This window comes from Malaclemys terrapin, chromosome 12 (genome assembly GCF_027887155.1).
Source record: "Malaclemys terrapin pileata isolate rMalTer1 chromosome 12, rMalTer1.hap1, whole genome shotgun sequence".
NCBI lineage: Eukaryota > Metazoa > Chordata > Testudines > Emydidae > Malaclemys > Malaclemys terrapin.
The window spans coordinates 28,758,745-28,769,821 of NC_071516.1; the positions used below are offsets into that span (position 1 = coordinate 28,758,745).

Sequence of the window (11,077 nt, forward strand, 5' to 3'; positions counted from 1 at the left end):
CTGATCCAGCGTGTAGTTTCACATGCTAAGAGATAAGAGCAATCAGCAATATCATGCTTGGGGGCAACAGTTGATGTCTAGAGGGGTCCCAAGGAGATATTCCCCTTCCTCCATCTGCAGCAGCGTGCCTCTGGCTGGGTGCATTAGGGGAGTCTCCCCTTCAGCTGAAGCGCCAGGCCTGAGCTGCTGCCCAAGGTGGGGTCTAGGGGGCTGTTCTGGCATCCCATGTAGCAATCGCTTATTGATCATCAGAACACAGGGTCTGCGCAAGCACCTGAGGTAGGGATCAGGTGTCCTCCTGCTGCCTTCCATGGGTTGCATCAGGCCCTTAATGACGCCTATGGGAATGACCCGCAGTGATAGCCACAGGGGCTAGCACTGGGAACCTTCTGTACGAGGTGGTGATAAATGCTCTGATTAGAACTCAGCTGCTTAAGAGCAGAAACCATTCAGACCTCAAAGGAAACACAGCCCAGTTACACCTGTGCCCGCCAGAAAGGTCCCAGCTCTGCCCAACTTTTACATGTACACCTCTACCCTGATATAATATGACCCGATATAACACGAATTCAGATATAACGCGGTAAAGCAGTGCTCCGGGCGGGGGGGGGGGGGGGGGGACTGCGCACTCCGGCGAATCAAAGCAAGTTTGATATAACGTGGTTTCACCTATAACGTGGTAAGATTTTTTGGCTCCCGAGGACAGCATTATATCGGGGTAGAGGTGTATTTCTAGCATGACTTTGGGGCCAAATGCATCCCTGGCATAAACTCCCTGAAGTCTGCGGAGTCACCCTCACGCTGAGATTAGCCCTCTCTTGCTTTTAATTACATCTGGGCTCATGCTGTGATCTAATCTATATCCTTTTTCCTATCCATGTGCAGAGGGTGAAAGCCCCTTCCAGAGCCTGGCTTTGGGGAGCTAGAAATCTGTGCTGTCTGAAAGCTGGCAGCGGCTAATCAGGGTCCCTTGGCAACGTACAGCTAGAGATGGCTAATGCAAGACTCGAGATAAAGAGCCCTGGAACACTTTCTTAAATTAGCTTTTTTCCATTAATAATGAGAGGGGGGAAATAAAGAGTGTGGAAAAGTCCTGATTACATAGGACCCAAACCACTATACTGCTTTGTAGGAGCAGTTGTGTGGTCTAGTGGGTAGGGTCATGGGCAGGGGAGATGGGGTCTAAAGTGCTCCATTAGCACCTCGATCGTCCAGTGGCCCCATTGATTGTTTGGCAGGCTTCCTGCTTCTGATGTACTTAAAAAAATGATGTTAGCTTTTGTGTCTTTAGCTAATTGCTCTTCAATTTCCTTCTTGGCCTGCCTAATTATACTTCTATACTTGGCTTGCCAGAGTTTATGCTTCTTTCTATTCTCCTCATTAGGAGCTGACTTCTAGTTTTTAAAGGATGCCTTTTTGCCTCTAACTGCCTCTTTTACTCTCCTGTTTAGCCATGGTGGTGTTTTTTCCCCCTTACTGTTTTTTTTTTTTTAATTTGGGATATATATTTGATATGAGTGTCTATTACGGTGTTTTTAAATAGTCTCCATGCAGTTTGCAGACATTTCACCCTTTTGACCGTTGCTTTTAATTTCTGTTTAACTGGCTCTCTCATTTTTGGATAGTTCCCCTTTTTGAAGTTAAATGCTACGGTGGTGGGTTTCTTTGGCATTTTCCCCCTACAAGGAATATTACATTTAATTATATTATGGTTGCTATTATCAACTGGTTTGGCTATATTCACCTCTTGGATCAGATTCTGTGCTTCACTTAGGATTAAATCAAGAATTGCCTCTCCCCTTGTAGGTTCTGGGACTAGCTTCTCAAAGAAGCAGTCATTTATAGTATCTAGAAATTATATCTCTGCATCCCTTCCTGAGGCGACACGTACCTAGTTGATATGGGGGTATTAGAAATCCCCCATTATTATTGTGTTTTCTGCCTTTGTAGCTTCTCTTATCTCCCTGAGCATTTCACACTCACTGTTACCATCCTGGTCAGGTGGTTGGTAGTATCCCTATTGCTATACTCTTATTGTTCATGCGAGCTCCCTTCCAGTTCTCTGATTCTATCTAGCGCCACTCCCAGACCAGTGTGACCCCCTCTGTCATTCCTATATATGTTGTACCCTGGTATTACTGTGTCCCTTTGATATCCTCATTCCACCATGTTTCCATGATGCCTATTATATCAATAGTCTCATTTAATACCAGGTACTCAAATTCACCCATCTTAGTATTTAGACTTCTAACATTTGTATATAAGCACTTGTACATTTTGTCAATATTCAGTTGCTTGCCTCCATGTACTATATTTAACTTTTATGTTTGGCTGTTCCTCACAAGCTCCTACCTGTACTTTACTGGCTTCTTTACTAGGATATGGAGCTCCTCTTTAATAAATTCATCTCTAAGAAACGTCTCTGCCTGAACCGTGTGCTCCTCCACACCTGCCAGCTTTCCCCAAGCCCTTAGTTTAAAAAAATCCTCTTCAACCTTTTTAATTTTACATGCTAACAGTCTGGTTCCATTTTGGTTTTGATGGAGCCCATCCCTTGTATAGGCTCCTCCTGTCCCAAAAGATTCCCCAGTTCTTAATAAAACCACCCCCTACACCATTGTCTCATCCATGCATTGACACCCTTCTCTCCCTACTTCCCTTGTCCCCTCTACATTTAAATCAGGCAGCTTCCTCCTCTGCATTGCCTGGGTCCAGCAGAGGAGTCACCAAGGGCACAGGAGCTACTTCCTGTTTCAAACCTGACACACTCACTGCACCCCATACATCACTTTTCTGGTATGTATCTACAAGGGTTTCTGCTGAAAGCTTGTAACTTAACAGTACTCATAATCATTGTGAAAGGGGTGTACAGGTGATATTTAAGGAATAATTTAACTGGAACAGGAGGGAAACTGAGTCACCAGGGAATCATATGTTGTGGTGATGGCCCGTTCAAGCTGGAGGGAGTTGACACCCCTCCCTGGCTAGTCCATTATATAATGCATTGCTCTGTTGTCCATCTCTGCAACACGCAGAAAAATCAGTGGAAAACCATCAAAGACAAACAAACCATTGAAATCACTTGGAGGTACCAAGGACCATTATAACAGCAAGGGGACTGCTGTGGCTGGGAATAAAGCCAAAAGACTGATATGGCAGGGCGGGGAAAGACCCTTTGCATCCATTCACTGAGGAGACATCTTATTAAGCAGAGGTGTTTCATGAATGTTTGGATCTTGGTTCCTGGGCAGACAGCCAGCTCTGCAACAGACTGAACTTTGGAGAGAAAACCTACTTCATTAGCTAGGAAAGGGAACTATTAGTAAGTGCAGGCCCTAGTTCATGTTTTATGATTTTGGTTTGTATTGTATCCTTCTGTTCCCACCACTCTCTCTTGTTTCTAGTTGGATCTCCATTCTTTCTTAAATAAACCTTCTTTTGTTTTATTATACTTACTCACAAGTGCTGTGTGGTTTACAGGAGCTGTGGTTTAAGTTAAAACTGGGGCACACAGCTCCGTTGGGGGCAGAGGCTCTGGGATTTCTGTGAGCAGGCAGTGTCAGGGGCTGGATACCACAGGGGAACAATTCAAATGGACTCGGGGACTGGGGTGCTCCTACTGTTAAGCTGCAAGGCTAAGACAGGGCTGGTGTAGCACACGGAGGAGAGCTTGGAATGCTGTCAGTGTTAAGAAGCAGATTGGAGGGTGCTGCCAGCACCTGCAGCCGTTCCATGCTGGCTGTGATCTTAGAATCTCTCGATAGCTAAGCAAGCTTGGTCTGTGTTTCAAAGGGAGTACTCTAAATGCAAAGCCAAGGCACTGCAGTAAGGCATTGCCAAGTCTCAGCCCACAGAATCAATGCTGAGCTAGTTTTCTAGTGTAATTTCCTGTGCTGCAGACTCAATGACTGTAGTGAGTAAAAACCACACTTACACACCTATACATTCAAAGGCAGGCCCTTTTGCTCCAAATAAGAGGCTTCTTTGACTAGGCACCGTATATCTTTTATCTTCCCTGCAAGTCAAACTTGTCCTTTCTAGAAGGCAGCATCACACACACAGGGCCACTCAATTACACCAGAGGGGCACCTGCGGAAATGTATGGAGTAGCCATCACTCTTTCAGAGATGGAAGACGAAACTGTGGCCCTGGTGATGGTGTATGTGATTGTCATTAATTTGTGCTCTGTGTACTGCTCTCTGCAGGGACAGCTGCCATTTTGAGAGACGGAGTAGATGTTATAGAGGAGACACAGACACTGTGCTCTCTCCCTTGCCGAGACTACATTTTCTCTTACTCTAACACTGAAGTCATTCAGACTGAAAAATACAGCACAGCTCCTTGTGTATGAACAAGGCAACGCTAACAACTTGGGGGTTGTTCCTAACCCCATGGAAGCTTTTGCTAGGATAGGGGACTTGGTTCCAGTGGCCTGGTCAAGTTCTAACCTGGCTATTCACATAGTGGCTCTTCATCACCCTGAACTGATTTGAAAAGCTTCTCTCCTTTTCCTCACCTAAAAATCTTGGGCCAGATCCCCAGCCAGGTGAGAATCAGCAGAGCACCATTGAGGTCAATGGAGCAACAGTGATTTACATCAGCTAAGATTCTGGTCCTTTCTGTTGTGTGTATAGAATAGCTACTGCATTTCCACCCCTGAGGTGGCTGCATTTCAATAACAGAAGTGATCCTATTCATGGAGACTGCAGACGCTTCAGGGTGGAAGGCATTCTTGCAAGGGGAGGGATGGGTAAACTCTCTTTTCAGAACTCAGCCCAGCTCCCCCAGAGATGGGAGTTCTGAAATCATTCTTCATTCACCTTTCATGACTTCTAACCACTCAGGCAGCCTGTCTCAGCACCCTGGTCCCCACCTCTCTCCCTTGTCTCAAGGAGCAGGGAGGCAGACATGAAATCTGGGGCATCTCTGTGGAATTCCCCATCCGCAGCTCCTGCATGTGTTGCTGATGGGATGTCCAGAGGTGTGCTGAAGAACCTGATGCTTCCCCCGCCCCGCCCCGCCCCGCCCCTGGTGGATCCAGAATCACTGAATTACTTCCAACCATTTTTCTCCCTGCAGCACCACAGTCCCACCCCAGCTGACAGGGCAGAGGCTCACCCCGCTGCCCTGACTCACTCACATGGGCTTGTGCCTCTGCCCCCTAGCAGAGTGCTCGCGAGGCTGCAGGGCTGTGTAATGGTCTTATACAGCAGGCTAAAAATTAGGGCTCCAATTAGATGTAAATCCCCGAGCATTACCCGGAGGCTTATATAACGGAGTTCAGAGTGAAATATTTATCAGCCTATTTAAATAATAACAAGCAGGAAGCCATGCAGAGACAGGAGGAGGGCTACACTAGCACAAAGAAAGGGAAGGTTACTGCCTATTCAGGAGAACTGGGGGAGGGGCAGTCCTGGAGACTGGAGTCCTTGTTTAACACACAGAACAGGAACCTCACCCACACTTCTCTGTCCTGATGGGAAGAGTCTGCCCCGAGGAGCAGAGGGAAGCTGAGTCTCCACGGCCCACCTAGCCCGTGGCCTCTCAGCCAAGATTGCCAGCAAGATCACTGATGTGGCTGCTATCTGGGGGGACCCCTAGTGTCTAAGCCAGAAGGGACGGCTGTGATCATCTGGTTGGACCTTCTGTATAGTGCGGGCCATACGGCATCCCTGAATTAATTCCCGTTTGAACTAGAAAAACATCAGATCCTGATTAAACGTTTATTATGATGGACAATCCACCACGATCCTTGGTAAGTGGTTCCAATGATTAATTACCCTCACTGTTAAATATTTGCACCTTATTTTTATCCGGAATGTGTCTAGGTTCAACTTCCAGCCATTGGATCTTGTTACACATTTCTCTGCTAGGCTGAAGTGCTCTCTATTATTAAATTTCTATTCCTCATGTGGGTATTTAAAGACTGGTCAAGTCACCCCTTAACCTTCTCTTTGTTAAACTAAATAGATGGAGCTCCTTGACTCTCTCACTATGAGGCTTGTTTTCTAATCCTTTAGATTATCATTCTCGTAGCTCTTTTCTGAACCCGCTCCAATTTATCAACATCCTTCTTAAACTGTTGACACCAGAACTGAATCCACCAACTTGGTTCGTAGAAGACACCACCAAGTCCCCAGATGGTGGTTACTACTCATCTGGGCCAGATTTGAACCTGTGACCTACAAGTAAAAGGCACAGGAAAGTATTACTGAGGACCTAAACCACCACATTTTAGCAAGGGCTGAGCCACCCCTGAGCTTGCTTTGCTGCCTCTCGGTCTGGTCTGACAGGGACCATGCAAAGGCAGGGTCTCCGCCCCACCAGGAAAAGAGCCACGTGGACTAGTTAGTTCATCTTTGCATTAAAAGGCTTGAGACTCAGGCTTTTAAAAGGCTCAGAGTCTGAATTTCACCTTTGGTAGAAAGCTTTACGCTCCAAACTGTTGTAGTTAGACATTCATTTGAATTCCACCTCCGATGGTCCTCTGGAGACAGCGCCTGCTCACCTAGCGCTGAGCTTTGGCGGGCTGCTGGGTGCCATCATTTATTCATTCTCATTTAAAGAGAACAGCAGCCTGGGGACAGGAGCCAGATTGACAGCCCTGGAAAACAATGCCCTCATTCTAGCTACAGGGACAGCCTGGGCTAGAACAACGGGAGATGCTGCCCCTCTGCCCTGCCATGCATACCAAGGTACATCAGCACTGCTGCCAAAGGACCATATTTAGGTGTCCTGCCTAGGACTTAACTTGTTCTTGGCTTATCTGCTGAGGCTGCAAACTGGGGTTCAAGTTAGTGATGGAGGTCTTTGTGGTGTGGACACTTGTCCACTGGGAACTGGACTGAGGCCCATCAGCTCATTCCAGGTGGGCTAATGAGCAGCATTTAGATGGCAGCAGTGTCGCACTGCATTCAGACAGACCGGTCTGAGGAGCACAACAGCCTAGGAGAGTGACCAGGGAAGCAGGAATTGAATATGCCTGGGACTGATACATCTCATGCAGGTGCCCTTATCTGGTTCTCCATTTCTAAAACCATCGCGATGATGATGACACTTATGCTGAGACCATCTGAGGGCCTTGTGTGGAGCAGCTGCTGTTGATGTGTGAGCAGATGGGATGTGGCTGCAGACATCAAAGGTCATGCTCCGTTTTTGGAAGGCAGGTGCTGGACTGCAGGGGGCAGAGCAGGCTGGGTTGGCTGCCGGCTCTGGTTGCTGTGCTCAGTAATGTTGAAATAAAAATAAGGGACTTGTTAAGCATAAGCTCTCCGGGCCTTCAAGAGATGAGCAATGCAGGTGTTGGGGAAATTAATTAAGTCTGTACACTGCTGAACAGTTCAAGTGCCAAGTCTGATCAGGAGCTACAGGTTAATAGGCTGTGCCCCCACCTGCCAATCCCCTCAGCCATCCTGTCCCCACATCTGTACAACTCGAGCTCTGCCCAGGCTCCGAGTGACACCTTTTATGCACCCTTCAGCACGTAGAAGATGAGCCTGGGAACAGGGGAAGCTCTCTGATTACAAGTGCACGGAGCAATTATTTCAGTTCTGCTTAAACAAGGCAATCAAGCAAACCTCTTCTGTAGTCACAGACCTGTTCTGTTAATTAACGCAGACAGCAGGATCCTTGCCAAAATTCAGGCTGGCGAGCTGCAGAACACGTTGTCACTTCTGATTCATCTGACTGGAGCAGGTTCCACTGGAAGTTGACAAGCAGCTGTAATCCCCAGGCCATCCGGACTCCCAGTGAACCAGGCAACAGAGCTTCAAGATGCTACAGTGTTGACAGGGGCAGACAAAGCTTTCAGGCTGAACGAATGGAGGTTCTGGGTCTCAGCAGGACACTCAAAGAATTTGGATCTAAACTCCACTACAGGGACGGGTGCTGCATATCCCAAAGGAACCCAAAGCACTTCCCAGGCTTGGGCCAGTCCCTCCCCTCATGCAAATCAGCACAGCTCCACTAAAGTCCACAGACCTAGGCCTATTGACACTGGTTGAAGAGCTGGTTCTATAGACACAGAAGATGCTTCCCCTCCACTCTGGAATGCAGCCACTTCTGGGGAGAAAGCCAAAGTGGCTATTTAAGAGTGCGTAGAAAAACTGTGCAATCGTTTAGCACAGGAAGTGAAGAAGAATAGCAAATCTCATTGACATTAGAGGAGGTAATTAGGAGTAGGGTCATCATAAAAACACCAGCTTTTACTAACAGTTACCATGCAGAGGTGTTTAAGATAGCACAGCTTTTCTCTGGACTGAGGACAGAAAACAACATAGGGGCATCTATTGGCAAATGCTGACTGTAACAGTAACCACTCTACACACGTGAATTAGAAGTGCGCCTGCACCCCAGGGCTCAGATCATAGAATCAGAGAATATCAGGGTTGGAAGGGACCTCAGGAGGTCATCTAGTCCAACCCTCTGCTCAAAGCAGGACCAATCCCCAGACAGATTTTTGCCCCAGATCTCTAAATGCCCCCCTCAAGGATTGAACTCACAACCCTGGGTTTAGCAGGCCAATGCTCAAACCACATCCTTTCTCTTGCTAAAAGTGCAATGGGATCTTCAACGGTCAGGGTCTCAGTTTTACCTGAAAGAGAGCAGCTCCAGCAGCACGGCTCCTCTAATGCTGAGGGAAGAGCACGGACCAGTGCTAACACTCACCTCGCTTGTGAGATGTGCCAAGGTCCTCAGGAGGCCACAGAAAGGCAGGGTGCATGCCAGCTCTGCTCCAAGCTGTGTGCACTGATGCCAAGGTCGCAAGTACTCAAAAGGAAGGACCTTTCCTTTCACTCCAGTACTTGTCAGAGCTAGAGATTGATGCTCTCTGCATGGCTGCTGCTGGAACCACTCACCAAGATTCCAGTCTAGGCTTTGATTAGCACTTGGGAAGCCAAGGAAGCAGAGGAACAAGGCTGAAGTGTAGTCACAGCTCTGTCCTCTTTTCAACCAGCAAAGAAAACAATCAGTTCAAGCCACCGTTTGAATGTCACCGAGGGAGCGTTATCTCCTACACGAGTCCAAGTGACAAGGTCTCCTGTATGTCCTGTGGCAATCTCGATTAGTCACATCATTGCAAACTCCTAGGAGCTCTGGTCTGAGCATATCTCCGCTGGCGCCTAGGGGGCATGCAGTCCCAAATAGTTCAGAAGTGCACGTTTACTCTGCACTGTTCTTCTGCGGAAACTGGAGAGGACAAAGGGCTAGAAAACCCCGAGGAGAGAATAGGAATAAATTGGAGCTCTGCCTTCTGAGCCCCCTCATTTCCCTCCCCTGCCCACCTTTCCTTATGCTCAAAGGCTCCAGATCACAGCAAATCTCCCTCTGGTTACAGGGGCCTGGGGGTGACTTCTCCCAGAGGCTGTCAAGTTCAATGTCACTCTGGGGTCAGCTACAGGGGGTCACCCGAATGCAACACACAGACGGCTCCCTGCCCCGCCGGACTGTGAATGTTGCTTCTGCACTTCCAGCCCTGGCACCACCCCACAGAGCCAAATATTTATGCACACTAGAGGGTCGCACACAGCACTGCTGATGTTCCATTTCCCTCATTTCAAAGATTGGCAACAGAGCCAGGGAGTGACTTAGACCAGGTCCCACCAGAAATCTGCGGCCAAGCTGGAAATGGAGCCCATGTCTCTGTGTCCTAGTTTAGTTTCTTAGACCCAGGATCATCCTCTATGGTAGCCCAGCTCCCTGCCCATCACATGTTCCGGGCAGCTCAGCTCAACGCCTGGCTACTGGTAAGGCTGAATTGCATTTTCAAGTGTAAAGCTAGATCCTCTAGGTGAGCAAGACCCCTGAGCATTGCGTTATAACAGCTCCATGGCTTAGACTCCTCATGACTTCTCGTCTCAAGGTCCCTTCCAGCCCTCCAGCTCTATGATCCTAAGATGGCTGTTGGGTTGCCTAGGTGGGTTGATATGTCAGCCTCTGTCCAGTTCCTAGTGGGCGCGTCATTAACCCCCCCCCCCCCGACAGCTGGAGCTAATCGACCCCCTGTTGGCAGTTGAGCAGAACGGACAGCATGGAGTGAGGTGACTGCACTGCCCTCTCTGCCTGCCCACCCTGGGACAGGATCACATTGGCGAGGCAGTGCTGGCTGTGCAGGCCCTGCTCTGGCCACAGACAGGGCACATCTGCCTGTAGGGCTGTAGTTCAGGAGCTGTACATTCCCCCAAAGGAGAGAACGAATTGCAGCCGGGAGGGGGAGTGGTGCCCAGGAAATTCATTTATTCTTCCTAGGGCAAAGGAGTCATGTCTGAGCGGCTGCCCCCACACTGGTATTGCAGGAGGTAGCTTGTTGCAGCCAGAACACGGGCAGGTCCCTGACACCAAGGCCCATCTGCCCCCTTCCACAATTGGGACATCTTGTGCCTCTGGCCTCCCTTTGCGCAGCGCGTGTCGGCAGGTGCGGCCGCAGCCAGCAGCATCAGTCGCACGCGATGGGGAGTGCAATGGCTCACCAGCCCTCCTTGCAGTGCTAGCAGGCTTCTGCAGAGGTTCAAACCAGCAGCTGTGGCCAGGAGCTGTAGGAACCCCGTTTGTCCCCTGGGGTGGAGGTGGAGAAGTGGTTCCATGCTGGCCTTGGTGTTCCCCAGCCTTGCAAACAGCAGGTTCAATGGCTGAGCCCAAGTTCCTGATGCCACTCAGCCTCTTGGGCTTCCGCAGGCAGGGAAAGAGCAAATCAAGGACTTTGTGGGAACAAAGAGGTGAAATGATCTCCACTTTTGTGATTAGCTCTGTGCCACTACTCCAGCAAAGCCGCCGAGGCTCCCACAGGGACAGCCTGCAGCCAGGGTAGCGCTGAGATCCTGCTTCCTGCCAGCAGTCAGAGCCTGCTCTGCTCCAGACACTTAGCAGCCGGGGCAAACACTTGTGTCATGTGAAGTTTTTAAAAAGAAAACACTTTCCAAGCTCTTCAGCTGGCTGAGCTTCAGCGAAGCGTAACCCTTCCAATGCCGGAGAGGACTACCCCTGACCCCACCCCTCGGAGCAGCACCCCCAACCTGCTTAATGCTCTTGCCATAGCCCCAAGAACCCCACCCCAGCCCTCCAATGCCCCTAACCTGCC

The 11,077-nt window shown here is 49.1% G+C and overlaps 1 long non-coding RNA gene across 1 annotated transcript; it reads right to left on the reverse strand.

The window, feature by feature from the left end:
- Positions 1-5,721: 5,721 nt before the first annotated feature.
- Positions 5,722-8,656, reverse strand: LOC128846898 (uncharacterized). The gene is made up of 3 exons (XR_008446821.1): positions 8,594-8,656; positions 7,597-7,776; positions 5,722-7,218 (listed from the first exon to the last, which is right to left on the reverse strand). It is a non-coding gene; the product is annotated as an uncharacterized LOC128846898 (long non-coding RNA).
- Positions 8,657-11,077: the final 2,421 nt, after the last annotated feature.